The sequence below is a fragment of the Engystomops pustulosus genome, chromosome 1 (assembly GCF_040894005.1).
Source record: "Engystomops pustulosus chromosome 1, aEngPut4.maternal, whole genome shotgun sequence".
In the NCBI taxonomy this organism is placed as follows: domain Eukaryota; kingdom Metazoa; phylum Chordata; class Amphibia; order Anura; family Leptodactylidae; genus Engystomops; species Engystomops pustulosus.
In genome coordinates this window covers 170440629-170457036 of record NC_092411.1, presented here as the reverse complement: position 1 = coordinate 170457036, position 16408 = coordinate 170440629, and the positions used below count along the sequence as shown (strand labels likewise).

General features: G+C 44.6%; 1 protein-coding gene and 1 pseudogene across 3 annotated transcripts in view; one reads left to right on the top strand and one right to left on the bottom strand.

Moving 5' to 3' along the window:
* NRTN (neurturin) overlaps nucleotides 1-16408 on the top strand; it is a 488581-nt gene that overhangs the window by 281252 nt on the left and 190921 nt on the right. The window lies entirely within an intron of this gene.
* Nucleotides 5791-6448, bottom strand: LOC140121762 (uncharacterized; annotated as a pseudogene).

Sequence of the window (16408 nt, the reverse complement as noted above, 5' to 3'; positions counted from 1 at the left end):
ATGGAGGCAGTGAACTAGTAGTAGATTAAAGGTGCTGCAGTTAAAACCATGTTAGTTGGATCTTGAGATGGAGCTGGCGCTCCGCTGCCAGGCGAGCTTTCGCCAATCCAAGCCCCTGTCTCTAGGCTACTCCCCAAACAGCACTTCTAAGAACCTTTTGTATAAGATCAAGTGTAGTAGCGTTCTTATAAGTTTAGGGTATGGCGGGTGAGGGGAATGTAAACAGATGCGTAAGAAGCGCTGAAATAATATTGGTAAATGATAAAAGTTTGCCAGTATATTTTGTGGATAACACAGCAGGGTGGCGACAAAGTTAACAAGTTTGATGTGGAATCCATGAAAACAACCCAAAATTCTGCCTGACACAGTTCGTTTGATAAGGAGACCATGTATGGAGGCAGCTATATGGACGACTTTTGGAGGCAGCTATGGCGATGACGTGTGGAGGCTGCTATGGAGACAATTTAATTTGGATAGTGCCTGTATGTGGCAGTCCAAAAAAGTTTTCAAACCAGAGGAGCAGGTAGGTGGTCCTCCAGAAAAATTAAATAAATTGAGTGCCTGTATGTGGCAGTCCAAAAAAGTTTTCAAACCAGAGGAAAAGGTAGGTGGTCCTCCAGAAAAATTAAATACATAGAGTACTATAGCTAGAGCCAGTTGGCCCTGGCAAAAAATAGCCAGTTTCCTATGCTTTAGTGTACAAAGAGGAGGAGAAGGAGGACAATGAGGAGGAGGAGTGCATACATTATTCAGGTTGAGCTTCTTTCACCTGGTGGAGAATGAAAATGCGGAGAAATCCAGGCTTTATTCATCTTGATAAGCGTCAGCCTGTCAGCGCTGTCAGTCGTGTACGCTTATCGGTGATGATGCCACCAGCTGCACTGAAAACCCGCTCGGACAACACGCTAGCGGCAGGGCAGGCAAGAACCTCCAAGGCGTACAGCGCCAGTTCGTGCCACATGTCCAGCTTTGAAACCCAGTAGTTGTAGGGAGCTGTGTGATCATTTAGGACGATGGTATGGTCAGCTACGTACTCCCTCACCATCTTTCTGTAAAGATCAGCCCTACTCTGCCGAGACTGGGGACAGGTGACAGTGTCTTGCTGGGGTGACATAAAGCTGGCAAAAGCCTTGTAAAGCGTACCCCTGCCAGTGCTGGACAAGCTGCCTGCTCGCCTACTCTCCCTCGCTACTTGTCCCGTAGAAGTACGCCCTCTGCCGCTAGCGCTGTCAGAAGGGAAATAGGGTTTCAGCTTGTGCACCAGGGCCTGCTGGTATTCATGTATTCTCACACTCCTTTCCTCTCCAGGGATGAGAGTGGAAAGATTTTGCTTGTACCGTGGGTCCAGGAGAGTGAATACCCAGTAATCGGTGCTGGAATAAATTCTTTGAACGCGAGAGTCACGGGATAGGCAGCCTAGCATGAAATCTGCCATATGTCCCAACGCGCAAGAATTCACTCCCCTCACTGGCCTGCCTGCCCATTTCCTCCTCCTCCAACTCCTCCAACTCCTCTTCTTCTGCCCATACACGCTGAACAGTGAAGGACTGAACAATGGTCCCCTCTTCTGTCTCGCCAACATTCTCTTCCTCTTCCTCCTCATCCTCCTCCACCTCCTCCGATATGCGCTGAGAAACAGACCTAAGGGTGCTTTGGCTATCAACAAGGGAATCTTCTTCCCCCGTCTCTTGTGACGAGCGCAAAGCTTCCGACTTCATGCTGACCAGAGAGTTTTTCAACAGGCCAAGCAGCGGGATGGTGAGGCTGATCATGGCGGCATCGCCACTGACCATCTGTGTTGACTCCTCAAAGTTACTCAGCACCTGACAGATATCAGACATCCACGTCCACTCCTCATTGTAGACTTGAGGAAGCTGACTGACCTGACTACCAGTTCTGGTGGAAGTTGACATCTGGCAGTCTACAATCGCTCTGCGCTGCTGGTAAACTCTGGATAACATGGTTAAAGGGGTATTCCAGGAATCAGCATAATTCATATAGAAGTGGGTACTCAAAGTATAAGCTAATGTGTAAATAGTTGTTATTAAAAATTTTGCTCCCCTTAGCAGTAAATGCTTTGCACATACACTGTGATGGAGAATTAAAATGCTACTGGCCCTTTAATCAGTCCGTTAATTGCCTCCGCGCGGTCCGTTGTAGGACAGAAGATGGCTGCTGGTCACATGTCCACATCACATGTCCTGTACCTGCCTGGGCAGGGTCATGTGATCAACACTAAGTTAGGCTGTAGTCGGTTGGTTGCAGTGCATTCAGTATGGCCAGTGTTGTGGTGATGGCAGTTACACATCATTACTATGGTAACAGAGCACGAAAACCTGTTACATCATCACTGGGAGCAGAGCATAAGAAAAAGGAGGAGTTACTGAGAACTAAAGAATCATGGAACTTGTAGTTTCCAGTGGCGGCCATCTTAGTGATAACTCCACCTACTTTAGAGAGGTTATAAATTTTGTAACTCATAAAATCAAATTATTTAAGCTCCATTTTGTTACTAATGACATTGAGTATTGTTGTATTTATTTATTTATAGCATCATGGGTTTTTGTGTCAGACGTTCATATTCCCGGAATACCTCTTTAATGTTGAATTCCACCTCGGTTGCACGTCGCACAACAGTCGGTGAGCGGGCAGTTGGAGGTGGCACTGCGCTGCCCTGAGAGTGGCAGCATCTGTGCTGGACTTCCTGAAATGCGCACAGATGGGGCGCACCTTCGTGAGCAAATCAGACAGATTGGGGTATGTCTTGAGGAAACGCTGAACTATGAGATTTAACACATGGGCCAGTCATGGCACATGTGTCAGTCTGCCGAGTTGCAGAGCCGCCACCAGGTTACGGCTGTTGTCACACACAACCATGCCTGGCTTCAGGTTCAGCGGTGCCAGCCACAGATCAGTCTGCGCCGTGATGCCCTGTAATAGCTCTTGGGCAGTGTGCCTTTTATCGCCTAGGCTCAGCAGTTTGAGCACTGCCTGCTGTCGCTTAGCGATGGCACTGCTGCTGTGCCTAGAGCTACCGACTGATGGCGCCATGCCCATGGATGGTAATTTGGAGGAGGAGGAGGTGGAGGAGGGGTGGGAGGAGGAGGAGGCATAGTAGGCCTTTGAGACCTGGACCGAGGTAGGCCCCGCAATCCTCGGTGTCGGCAGTATATGACCAGCCCCAGGGTCAGACTCGGTCCCAGCCTCCACCAAGTTAACCCAATGTGCCATCAGCGATATATAGTGGCCCTGCCCGGCAGCACTCGTCCACGTGTCCGTGGTCAGGTGGACCTTGTCAGAAACGGCGTTGGTCAGGGCACGGATGATGTTCTCTGACACGTGCTTGTGCAGGGCTGGGACGGCACATCGGAAAAGTAGGGCGGCCGCCGCCATGAGGTTTCGAAAGGCCTCGGTCTCTACGAGCCTATAGGGCAGCATCTCCAGGCTAAGCAACTTGGAGATGTGGACGTTGAGGGCTTGGGCGTGTGGGTGGGTTGCGCTATACTTCCTTTTGCGCTCCAGCGTCTGGGGTATGGAGAGCTGAACGCTGGTGGATGCTGTGGAGGATCGTGGAGGCGAAGATGGGGTTTTCGCACAGGAGGTGTTTGGGCCGTGGTCCATGGCAGGGGGCTGACTAGCAGATGACACAGGGGAAGGAGCAGTGGTGTGCCCGGCCGGAGGTGAACGGGCTTGGTGCCATTGAGTGGGGTGTTTAGCATTCATATGCCTGCGCATACTGGTGGTAGTTAAGCTAGTAGTGGTGGAACCCCTGCTGATCCTGGTTTGGCAAACGTTGCACACCACAGTCCGTCGGTCATCCGGTGTTTCCTTAAAGAACCTCCAGACTTCTGAAAATCTAGCCCTCGCCACGGGAGCTTGACTACGGGCAACATTTGGCGCTGATGCACCAGCTCTGGCCCTGCCTCTCCGTCTGGCCCCACCACTGCCTCTTCCAACCTGTTCTGCTATAGGACTCGCCTCCGTCTCAGAAGCACTGTGTTCACCCGGCCTATCAACCCAGCTTGGGTCTGTCACCTCATCATCCTCCGATCCCTCAGTCTGCTCCCCCCTCGGACTTCCTGCCCTGACAACAACTTCACCACTGTCTGACAACCGTGTCTCCTCATCGTCCGACACCTCTTTACACACTTCTTCCACTACGTCAATAATGTCATCATCACCCACAGACTGCGACTGGTGGAAAACCTGGGCATCGGAAAATTGCTCAGCAGCAACCGGACAAGTGGTTTGTGACTGTGGGAAGGGTCCAGAAAACAGTTCCTCAGAGTATGCCGGTTCAAATGCCAAATTTTGCTGGGAGGGGGCAGACTGGGGGGAAGGAGGCTGAGGTGGAGGAGCCGGAGGAGTGCTGATTTCGGTGACATGGGTGGACTGCGTGGAAGACTGACTGGTGGACAAATGGCTAGAAGCATTGTCCGCAATCCACGACATCACCTCTTCGCACTGTTCTGGCCTCAACAGTGCTCTACCACGAGTCCCAGTAACTTGAGACATGATGAACCTAAGGAGTGTAGCTCTGCGGCGTTCCCCTGCTCCCTCAGCAGCAGGTGGTGTCTCACCCCGCCCAGGACCACGGCCTCTGACCCCTGCAGTAGTTGGACGCCCACGTCCACGCCCTCGTCCTCTACCCCTAGCCCTCGGGTTAAACATTTTCCAAATTAAAGTGTAAACTTTTAATTTATTTTTTTTTTGTGTTTATTTTTTTTAATTTTTTTTTTACAAAACGATGCTATCCTATTGCTATGGCTAGTTTCTAACCTACACTGACAGCACACAACTGGATTTTGTGCTGTGCCTGATGACTTTGAGCTATAAAATGAAATAAAGGTAAAAAAAAAAAATCAGCAGACTCTGCCTAATTCTAATCAAACCCCTAATAAATTGTCCCACTTCGGTGTTTGAGGTGGATATGCGTGTCACTAAGAGCTAAACACAACGGTCGCAGGTCTCCCAGCAAATTCCTCACAATATGGTACTAGCTGCACTACTAATGCCAGCAAGCCCAGCCACAAGCAAACAAAAAAAAGGAAAATATAACGCTATTGTAGGCCTAAGTAAGCCGTTGGGGTTCTCCTATGGCTATTTTGTAGCCTACACTGAAAGCACACTGCTTTGCAAGATGAGTTTGAGCTATAAAATGAAATAAAGGTAAAAAAAAAAAAAAAAAATCAGCAGACTCTGCCTAATTCTAATCAAACCCCTAATAAATTGTCCCACTTTGGTGTTTGAGGTGGATATGTGTGTCACTAAGAGCTAAACACAACGGTAGCAAGTCCCCCTGCAAATTCCTCACAATATGGTACTAGCTGCACTACTAGTGCCAGCAAGCCCAGCCACAAGCAAATAAAAAAAAAATGTATAACGTTATTGTAGCCCTAAGAAGGGCTGTTGGGTTCTTGTAGAATCACTCCTGCCTAACACTATTCTAATAGAACAGCCTAACGCTTTCCCTGACCAGCAGCAGCTCTCTCCCTAGCGGCATCCAGACACAGAATGATCTGAGCAGCGCGGGCAGGGTCTAATCTATTCCAGGGTCACCTGATCTGGCCAGCCAACCACTGCTATCGACGTGTAAGGGTACCACGTCATGCTGGGTGGAGTGCAGAGTCTCCTGGCTTGTGATTGGCTCTGTTTCTGGCCGCCAAAAAGCAAAACGGCGGGAGATGCCATTTTCTCGAGCGGGCGAAGTATTCGTCCGAGCAACGAGCAGTTTCGAGTACGCTAATGCTCGAACGAGCATCAAGCTCGGACGAGTATGTTCGCTCATCTCTAGAAGCAACCTAATGCCTTAAACATTTCCTTTAGAATGTCTTTTGTTCTTTGATTTTGCCCACAATGTTGTACACTCCTAATCCACAATCCATTTCCAACTCTGTCCACATCATCTCCATTAAAATTATAAGTCTCTCTAACTCCCTGTAAATCACAGAACCATTTGATGAAGCGATTAATGTTATGAGGCAGGAGTCATTGATGTCATGACTATAACGTACATCTCTGGAGGTTTCATTGGTTTGAAGCTGCACTTCACCAGTATTAATAGTGTTTAACCCAGTGGTTGTAGTAGTATGGGCTGTTGGTATGTACTGAATTATTTAAATCTGCCCACTGATAAATGGGATCAGGATTATTACAATTTGTAGTGTTTTTTTCAACCAATTTGTCAAATACAATGTTAGTTGCAAGTTTACATTCCACTAGTTCCTTCTCTACATTCTGTATTTTTACAGACAATTCTTATCAACATCTGTTAAGCATTTACAAAGTTTAGCTTTCTCAAGCAAAGCCTTACTAGTTGTCACCGCATGCAATCTCAGTTTAGCAATTTCATCACTCATCTCTGAACATATTCACACTCTTTTTGCTTCAGTATAAGCTGTTTAACAACCTCCATTAATCTAATACAACAAGACAATAAACCTTGCATTATAAAGCCTGTGAACTTTCTTTAACTTTTTTATTAGAAAACTCCTTATAACTAAAAAAGGTCTGATTTCATCCCACGACTGTCTATCTCATATGGTCCACCATGACCTTTTACATAATTTATGTCACGGGTGCTCCTGCGACCCATATCCCGTGTTGCAGGCGCACCCATATGCCTCCCTGTGCCCATGGAGCCAGGCTGCAGCCTCACTCACCTTCCCTGGCTCCAGTTGCAGTCTCTGTGGTCCCCGCACTCCTGCGCACGCAAACCCATCTCCCAGTGCATGTGTGCGCTGGCTCGGTAAGATTTAAAGGGCCAGCGTGCTGATAATTTGCGCTGGCCGGTCGTCTGCCCTGATAAATTGCCAGCCCCTTCCTGTGTCCCTTGCCGGATCTTTGATCCTCCTCCAGAGAGAAAGCTTCTTCTTGTACTCCTGCAATTTAGTGATTCCTTGTTGTGACCATATGTTACGTTCCTGACCACGATTCTCTGCCGCCTGTCCTGACCTTCCACTACGCCCCCAACTGTGACCTCCTGCCTCTCCAGAAGGAGTCCAAAACTTATTTCTGGGTTGTCGGTTTCCTGAGGTAGACACAGACTGCTTTGGGTCAAAGCACTCCGGGGTCACAATCTTTCAGAGCTCATTCAGAGCACACTTGTCATGGCACCAAAATATTGTGAGAAATATATATGATGATGATGTAGCGTAGCTAGTCCAATTTAAAATTACTTAAACAGGTAATAATCTAGGACAACCTCAACCTCAGGGGGTGAAGCTTCCTTTATTGGATTTCAGGCCCAGAGACAGCAAGACAATTACAGTAATTCACAGCAATGGTGAAAGCTCTGGCTTGCAGATTTAAATGAATGTACAACCATACTCAGATGCAGGGTAATTTCTAGGTAATTTGTTGTACAGGGCGAATTTTAAAAAAAATGGACCCACCACTGAGGTTATTAAAATATATACAATGCACCCCACGATTTTTAGCATAAACCGCCCCCACACAAACTAAATATATGAGACATGAATGTATGTATGCATTATAGTGTTTGCCATACTATCCAATAAAATTAGCTTCGACACTGTGCTCCCCGAAAACAGGTTTTTCTCTTTAATTAAAATGTATTGTGTGTTTCAAGTTATAATCATGAATTATTATAATACTGATTTACATATATGCTTCAACAGAACAAAGCTTAGTATGAAGTCTAATACATAAGTACAGCCCTATATATATATATATATATATATATATATATATATACAGGCGGTCCCCTACTTAAGAACACTCGACTTACATACGACCTAGGCTACAATGAGCATCTGTAACAGTTATCACAGGTGTCTGTAATGAAGCTTTATTGTTAATATTGATTCTTATGACAACCCAACATTTTTAAAACACAATTGTCACAGAGACCAAAAAAGTCTGGGATTACAATGATAAAATATGATAAAATATACAGTTCCGACTTACATACAAATTCAACTTAAGAACAAACCTACAGACCCTATCTTGTATGTAACACGGGGACTGCCTGTATATGCATCTGTATTCATATCAATCACTGACCCCATTGATCACACGCTGTGGCATCACCCCTGCAGGACCCCTGGTAACCATAGGGAGAAAACTTAAGAATTTAAACAATGAATATTCAGAAGAACAGCTTAAAAACATGATAAAAATCCCATAGTATATAGCAGTGATGGCGAACCTTTAAGAGACCGAGTGCCCAAACTGCAAACCAAAGCCGACGTTTCTATCGCAAGGTGCCAACACAGCAATTTAGCCCAATAGTGCCACAATACCACTATACAAGAGACAAATAACACTTTGACATCATGAGGCCACCATTACAACCACATAAATAGCATAATTCGGGTTATAAAGACCACTATAGAAAGGCCAACATTACCAATAATAACACTATACTAGAAGCTAATATAGTGATGAATACTGTATTACTGCCTGCGGCTGTATGGCTGTGTACTGCGGCTGTAGCTCCATGTATGGCTGTGTACTGCGGCTGTAGCTCCATGTATGGCTCTGTACTGCGGCTGTAGCTCCATGTATGGCTGTGTACTGCGGCTGTAGCTCCATGTATGGCTGTGTACTGCGGCTGTAGCTCCTTGTATGGCTGTGTACTGCGGCTGTAGCTCCATGTATGGCTGTGTACTGCGGCTGTAGCTACTTGTATGGCTGTGTACTGCAGCTGTAGCTCCATGTATGGCTGTGTACTGCGGCTGTATCTCCATGTATGGCTGTGTACTGTGGCTGTAGCTCCATGTATGGCTGTGTACTGTGGCTGTAGCTCCATGTATGGCTGTGTACTGCGGCTGTCGCTCTTTAAGTAAAAGTTTTATTTTCTCTGAAAATAACATACACAACACAGGAGAAATGCTGCAGCATTATGAGTTTAGGGGTAATACCCAGTCGCTCCAGTAGCCAGTATAGAGACAGGGCCTCACCCCCACCCCACTATAGAGACCGGGCCCCCCACCTCAGTATAGACACAGGGCCTCACCCCGCACCCCAGGATAGACACAGGGCCTCACCCCGCACCCCAGGATAGAAATAGGGCCTCACCCCCCACCCTAGGATAGAAATAGGGCCCCCTCACCCCAGTATAGACAGACACACACAGAGGGCCTTACCAAGTGCAGCGGCTGAAACTCGCCATCTCAAGTGCCGGCGAGGATGCGGTGACGACACCACCGGAGCACAGGAGCCAGGCAGCCGGCATCGGGCACCACCACACCGCAGGCAGCGGGATGTCGGGGCTGCGCAGGAATCGGAGCGTTCCCTCTCTGGCACGCGTGCCATAGGTTCGCCACCACTGGTATATAGGTATCCGGCACACTGTGCCCCAGTATATAGATATCCAGCACACTGCACCATGTATGTCAGTAAATGGCAAACTACAGCCCCCCAGCAAATAGTTTTCCAGAAAACTGCAACCTCTCCACTATGTAGGTATCCAGGACACAGCAGTTCCTCCCTCCCCCCAGTCTATAGATATACATCACACTAAGTACCAAGGACACTGCAGCTCCACAGTATATAGCTATCCAGGACACTGCAGCCCCCCAGTATATAGGTAGCCTTCAAACTGATGCCCCCTTCCCCCAGCATATAGGTGGCAAGCGTACTGCAGCCCCCTGTAACAGTATATAGGTAGCCAGCACACTGAAGCCCTCCCTCTCCCTAAAGTATATAGGTAGCCATCACACTGCAGCTCCCCCACCCAGTATATAGGTAGCCATCACAGTACTGCCCCCTCTCCTAGTATATAGGTACCCAGCACACTGCTGCCCCCTCCCACCTAGTATATAGATTGCCAGCACACTGCAGCCCCACTCACCCTGCAGTATATAGGTAGCCAGCACACTGCAACTCGACCTATACCCCCCTTTCAGTATATAGCTGGCCAGCTAACTATACCCCCCCAGTATATAAATAGCCAGAACACTGAAGACCCCTCCGCCGCCCAGCATATAGGAAGCCAGCACAATGAAGCCCTTCTTCTCCCCCAGAGTATATAGGTAGCTATCACAATTCAGCCCCCCTCACCTCACAGTATATAGGTAGCCAGCACACTGCAGCACCACTCACCCTCCAGTATATAGGTAGCCAGAAAAATGAAGCCCTTCCTCCCCCCCAGAATATATAGGTAGCCATCACACTGAGCCCCGCTCAACACAAAATATTCAGGTAGCCAGCACACTGCTGCTCTGCTCCCCCTAGAGTATAGGTAGCCCTCACACTGCACCCCCCAGACAGTATATAGGTAGCCAGCACAATGCAGCCCCCACTCCCCACCCAGTATATAGATTGCCAACACACTGTTGCCCCCTTCTCCCCTAGTATGTAGGTAGCAAGCACACTGCTGTCACCTCCCCTGCTAGTATTTAGGCAGCTATCACACTGCAGCCCCCCTCACCCCCCTAGTATATAGTTAGAAAGCACCCGGCAGACCCGTCACCCACTTAGTATATAGGTAGCCAGCACACTGCAGCCCACCCCTTATCCCCCTCCCCTCTAGTATATAGATGGCCAGCAAACTGCAGCCCCTCAGTATATAGGTAGCCAGCATACTGCAGCCCTGGCACATAAAAACAAAAAGTAGGCACTCATCTTCTGGCGCTCAGCACGGCTTGTCTTCTCCACTCTTCTAAAACAGTAGCGCGACCCAGCCACAGTGGAGCACACAGAGCTAAATTGCAGCGAAAAGATGAGCCATGGGGAGCGCCAGAAGGTACTTACTTTTTTTCAGCCGGTGGCTGCGCATGCTTAATAGCTCGGGCTTCGGAGCCAAGTACGCCAGCCGCCACCTCTGCATAGAGACTCTATGCAGAGCGCGGACGAGTCCACGCAGCTACCAGGAGCTGCACACTGAAGATCTCATAGTAGGAGGATCCAAAGAGGCTACTAGGGCGTGGAGCAGCCGCACCTTGTAGCTTCAGCTCCAGCCCCAGTAGCCTCTTTCAGCTATTTGCATATTAGGTGATATAAGATTTATAAATTTACAGGCCACTCAAGGATTAGCCCTAAAAGGGCTACCATATCATTCAGTAGTTGAACCTGCCCCGGAACTACCTTAATAGGTAACACCAAGATGGTAGGTTTCCTTTAAAGACTGAGCAGCTCCCATAAAACCCATATTCACGATTTTCATTCGCATAAAGTTCCTAGGAAAATAAGCCGATGCATGAAACACCAAGCCAACATAAAGCAGACCTCTAGGAAATGTTAGCTATTAAGTTATTTTGTGGATATGATTATCTGGCTGGAAAGCACACAATATCAAACTTTGAAAATGGCATTTTTTTTTTCAATTTTGGTAAAATATCAACTTTTATACCTTAATGCAAAACCCCCAAATGTTAAAACTAACATGAAGTAAAAAATGTCGCAAAATCAGCTGAGTATTTTAAAAGGTTCCAAGGTTATCACCACATAAAATGACATGTCGGATTTTAAGAAAAGCTTGGTCATGACAGTTAAAAACCTTCTTATCTGCATAGACATAAGGGTTTTTGTTTTGAATTAAAATTATGTAATTTTGTAAAAAAAACAAAAACAAACCCTATTTCTCCTAATGTTATAACCTGAACTATAAAGTTAGCTTGTTACTTCAAGAGGGGAGGAACCGTGTTGATAAAAAATGTAAATGAATACATTTCTTCCATTCACACCCTTAAAAAAAGAATGATAATCACTAGTTATAATATATATATATATATATATATATATATATATATATATATATATATATATATATTATATACAGAAAGAGAGAGACTTTTTTGGGTGCAGGGGGGATTATAATATACCTATGAGGCCTCATGATTTTTATGAACGGCCATAGTTGTATTTCCTGAATGAAAAGTTTTTCCTTCATCTGCAGCTGTCTCAAAGAGAATAGCAGCGGCTGTTGAAGTAAACCAGTGATTGTTAGAAAAATAACATAACTAACTTTAAAATTGTGCCTCAGGTGCATTTATTGTAACAATATCAAGAATGTTGTTAATTTACAGCTGCTGTCTGAGCCTGTCCTGATAATCTGCAGTTGCAAGAACCTGTATTTTTGTATTTTAATATTGTATGACCTTGCTGTGGCATTGAATCTACTTTAGTCATAAAATAGTATTAAAAATGTATGTATCATAACTTAATATTTAAAATACACACGTTTTATGAAAGAACATTATATAGCACTTGTCAAAAACTTTACAGCAGAAAGGAGACATAGATTACAAATTTATAAAGTAATCTATTTTTCCTGCATTTTCTTTACATATTTCATACATTTTCATAAAGTGCCTGCAGCAGGCATTATTGCAGGCTTATAGGCTAGTGTTGTTTTAATGGGAGACTTGTGTCTGACCCTCTTGGCTGAACAATTTCAGCAGATTCTGATTATTGGCTCATAAAGCCTTAAATAAGTAGGTTTATGCAGCGCTGAACAGAACTTGCCAAATCGGTCCCTGTCCCCAATGGGGCTCACAATCTAATCAACCTACCAGTATGTTTTAGAGTGTGGAGGAAACCGGAGGACCTGGAGGAAACCCACGCAAATACGGAGAGAACATACAAACTCTTTGCAGATGTTTACCATGGAACTTGAACCCAGGTCCCCAGCGTTGCAAGGCTGTAATGCTAACCACTAAACCAAGAATGGAACTATTTTCTCTGATCTATGCAATGTTAATGTTTATAGATTTGCATTGACTAGTTAGATTAAATAGTTGTTTAGAAACTCTAAAGCAAGAATGTTTGCAATCCAAAATCTAAAATTATTTGGATTGCAGGCAGTTTGAAGAGGGTCTACCATCATCTTAATACTGTCAGGTTCGCAGGGGAGAACGCTGGGACTTCTGGTGGTGCTAGCAACGTTCTCCAACCTCCGGGGCGTCTTCGCGCAAACTCCACCTCTCGTCCGCTACCAGCGGTCTCTGGCGCGCACCCCGGCAGCGGCTGCTAAGACCTTGCGCTGTTTAGGAGTTGTGTTCTGGACTGCTGGGAGTTGTGGTATCTCTGCATGGTGCCTGTGATTGTGCTTGGTTATTCTGCACCATGAGCAGTTAATTCTCAGAAGTTGTCCAGCTCCAATCAGGTTCTGGAGGTGGGGTTCTGGCTGCATAAATTGCAGCTTAGCTAGTCACCTGTGCCAGTGTTTGAAATCCTTTCATCACTTGCTGTTTGCTACAGGTTTGACTTGCTCTGTGTTCTGTATTGTTGTTATCTTGACGTTGATTCTTGACGTTGATTCTTTTGCTTACTGATTTTGCTCTTGACGTACTTAGGGCCCCTTGAAATGGGAGAATCTCTTCTTTCAAATGAATCTTGAATTTTGTTTCTAGGTGCTATGGATCCAAAGATATGTAGGTTTAAAGTGAGAATATCAGGTGACATTTTTATATATAAAAATCACTCCCAACAAAAGTTTAACAGTTAATATCTCCGTTTTCCTGACACGTAGAAACACAAATTTAGATTCATATAAAAGAGGAGACTCTTCTTTCATAGAAAAAAGAAGTGAGGTTCTATGTGTCACTGAGCCAGAGATACAGCCCCCTGAATTGTCCCCCATTCCAGATTTTTAGCCATCAGGCTGCAGGGAGATTTTGCTGCACACAGGAGCTGCTGCACCTCACAGATAATGGAAATATTCACTTTATATGTTACTTCATTTTAAGAAGGAATAATATCAACTAATATTCAAGCTTTAACCCTCTCCTATCCAGAACTATCTAAGAACACACTTTCTCTCTTATTGTCTTTTATTTCGTGCTATTTTTTTTTTTGCAAAAATTGACTGATACGATGAACATTTGATCCTCTTCGCCTAATGTCGCTATTATATATTAACACCGCGACCCAGAACATGTCCATAAAGCTATATGTAACACCAAAAACACACACATGTTCTGGAATAATGTTTTTATTTCCCACCATCCTCCATTATTTACACCTATGTTATGACATTCTCACTCTCATTTTAATGAATCACAGAGGGTCCTGTTATTGTGCGGCTAATACATTGGCGCACATCTAAACGTGACTTTTATCATCTCATTAGCCTGGTTTATGGATATATAGTTATTATTTGGGTTACCATTGTGTAAAGAGAATACAAAGGTAGATCTGTGTGAGCAATTTTCTGCAAAAATAGTTTGGTGTCCCCTGTGTATTTTACGTTCCCTTTGCTGCATATTTTGGTGAATATATACACATGTGGTGTATGTATGATCTCCTAACATCTTACTGGTTTAGGAAAGTATGTTTTCTTTATATAAGTTCTGAATTTGTACATATTTTAGAAGAAATTTAATTGCCAAATGCATCGCCTGGTTGTCTGCTTTCAAAATGATATAGGTTTTATGGTGCCTTTACTTTTTATTCAGTTTTATTGCTATATTTTGCAGGTTGTGACTGTCTTACATTTCTAGCTGAAAAGCAGATATCTAGTTATTACAGTTTTAATGATATTATGTGGATTTATTCATGTGAACATATCAATATGGGACATTTGTGAACTCTACATATGTCCATCTATTACATTTAGGAGATGTGAAGGTAAATATTTTCTGTTTGGAGCACATTTTTTGCCATCAAAGTCAAATTTTAAGTATTTTTTATAAGATGTTTCAGTTTGAATCAAAATTGCATGAAGGCGCCTATGTCCATAAACTCAATAATGCAATTTTGAAAATGGTGCAAACGTCTCCTTTCAGAAAATATAAACAATAAAACAACAAAATATCCAGAAATGCCGGGCAGTGAAAGGGATAATACCCCTTGGCTGAATTCCCGGGTGAAGATCTTTATCATCTATCTCCTGTCCATATATCTATGTCTAGTTAAACAACATTTGAAAAGTCCAGCAGCACCAAATATTGCAAAATAACTTTGTGGGTGCAAACCCCAATATCCTGGTCTTGACACACCAGACCATTATATTCAAGAAAAAAAATGAGACTGCACTCCAAGGTAAATGTGAAAAAACGGATATATGTCTTGTTAACTATTTCCTATTATCTGACCATTTATATATCTCACTTTTTCTCTATTTATTTATTTATTAATCAATCTTCTATTGCTCCTACTGTATTTCTCTCATATCCATCTACTGTATATATCATCTCCTGTATATATCACCTACTGTATATGTAATCTACTTTATAGTTCTGCATCTAGAAATCTCTATCATCTTTTATATTTATCTTCTATCATAACAACTATAATTAATACTTCTTTATTTATATAGCGCACACAGATTATGCAGCGCTGCACAGAACTTGCCAGATCAGTCCCTGTCCCCATGGGGCTCACAATCTATTCAACCTACCAGTAATTTTGGGAGGAAACCGGAGGACCAGGAGGAAACCCATGCAAACACAGAGAAAACATACAAACATCTTTGCAGATGTTGACCAGCACTACAAGGCTGTAGTGCTAACCACTGAGGCACCGTGCTGCCCATCAATCTCCCTATCTTCTATCTCTTTTAAAATTCTCCCATATTACAGATTGTTTTACCATATTAAAGGAGCCTCTTACTGACTGTGACTGGTCATAAAATAGTTTTATTTTGGGGCCCCACTTTTATTTTTGCCCAGGGTTCCACTTTGTCTAGAACCGGCCCTGGACGTACCTCTTGTTGTGACCCCGGCTAGTTTACTACTCTTTTGTGTTTTATGTTTGTTCGAGTTGTTCCCTTCCCACACTTATCTAGTGTATTCCGAGTCTTCAAGTAGTCGCCCCACGGCTTAACGTGGGGGGGGGGGGCTATAGGAAGGGACAGAGGTTGGGGCCGAATGAGGAGCACACTATCCCCGGTCTTCTGTGTTACCCAACCCTAACAAACACGATGTGAAGTAAAAGATAGCACTGAGTAGGGCAGTTTTTCATATACAGACAGTCCCTGATTTAAGATAGGTTTGTTCTTAAATGGGTCATGCCAAAAACCTATTTAATTAAAAACTCTTAAAATTATTAAAATAATCAGATAATAACATATAAATAATGGTTAACTTGAGGAAAAAATCCCTTTTATTTGCTTTCTTGATATTTGCTCAACCTGTATTGTGGGTAAATGTTGGAGGGGCCTAGATGGTGCATATGTGGCTCCCCTTCCCCTTGGGCCGTGTTCTCTTCTGATAGTCAGAGTCAGAGGCTGCCACTGTTCTCACTGAAACGGGGGAAGGAAAGAACTTGTAGGGAAATGTTGGTGACGCCAGTCGGAATATTCATTGACTTGAGCCCTGAGGGTCAGTTTGATGATATAAACCCTTCCCGACTAGAACTGGCTCCCAGGGGGTGAATGGAGGAGCAGGTCACTTGCCTTGTGGTAATGGCGGCACCCAAAGAAACAACTCGCACACTTAGATTTGAACTGCAGGGACACTCTTAACTCCTCCCTTCTTCTTCCCATCATCCTGTGCTGCTT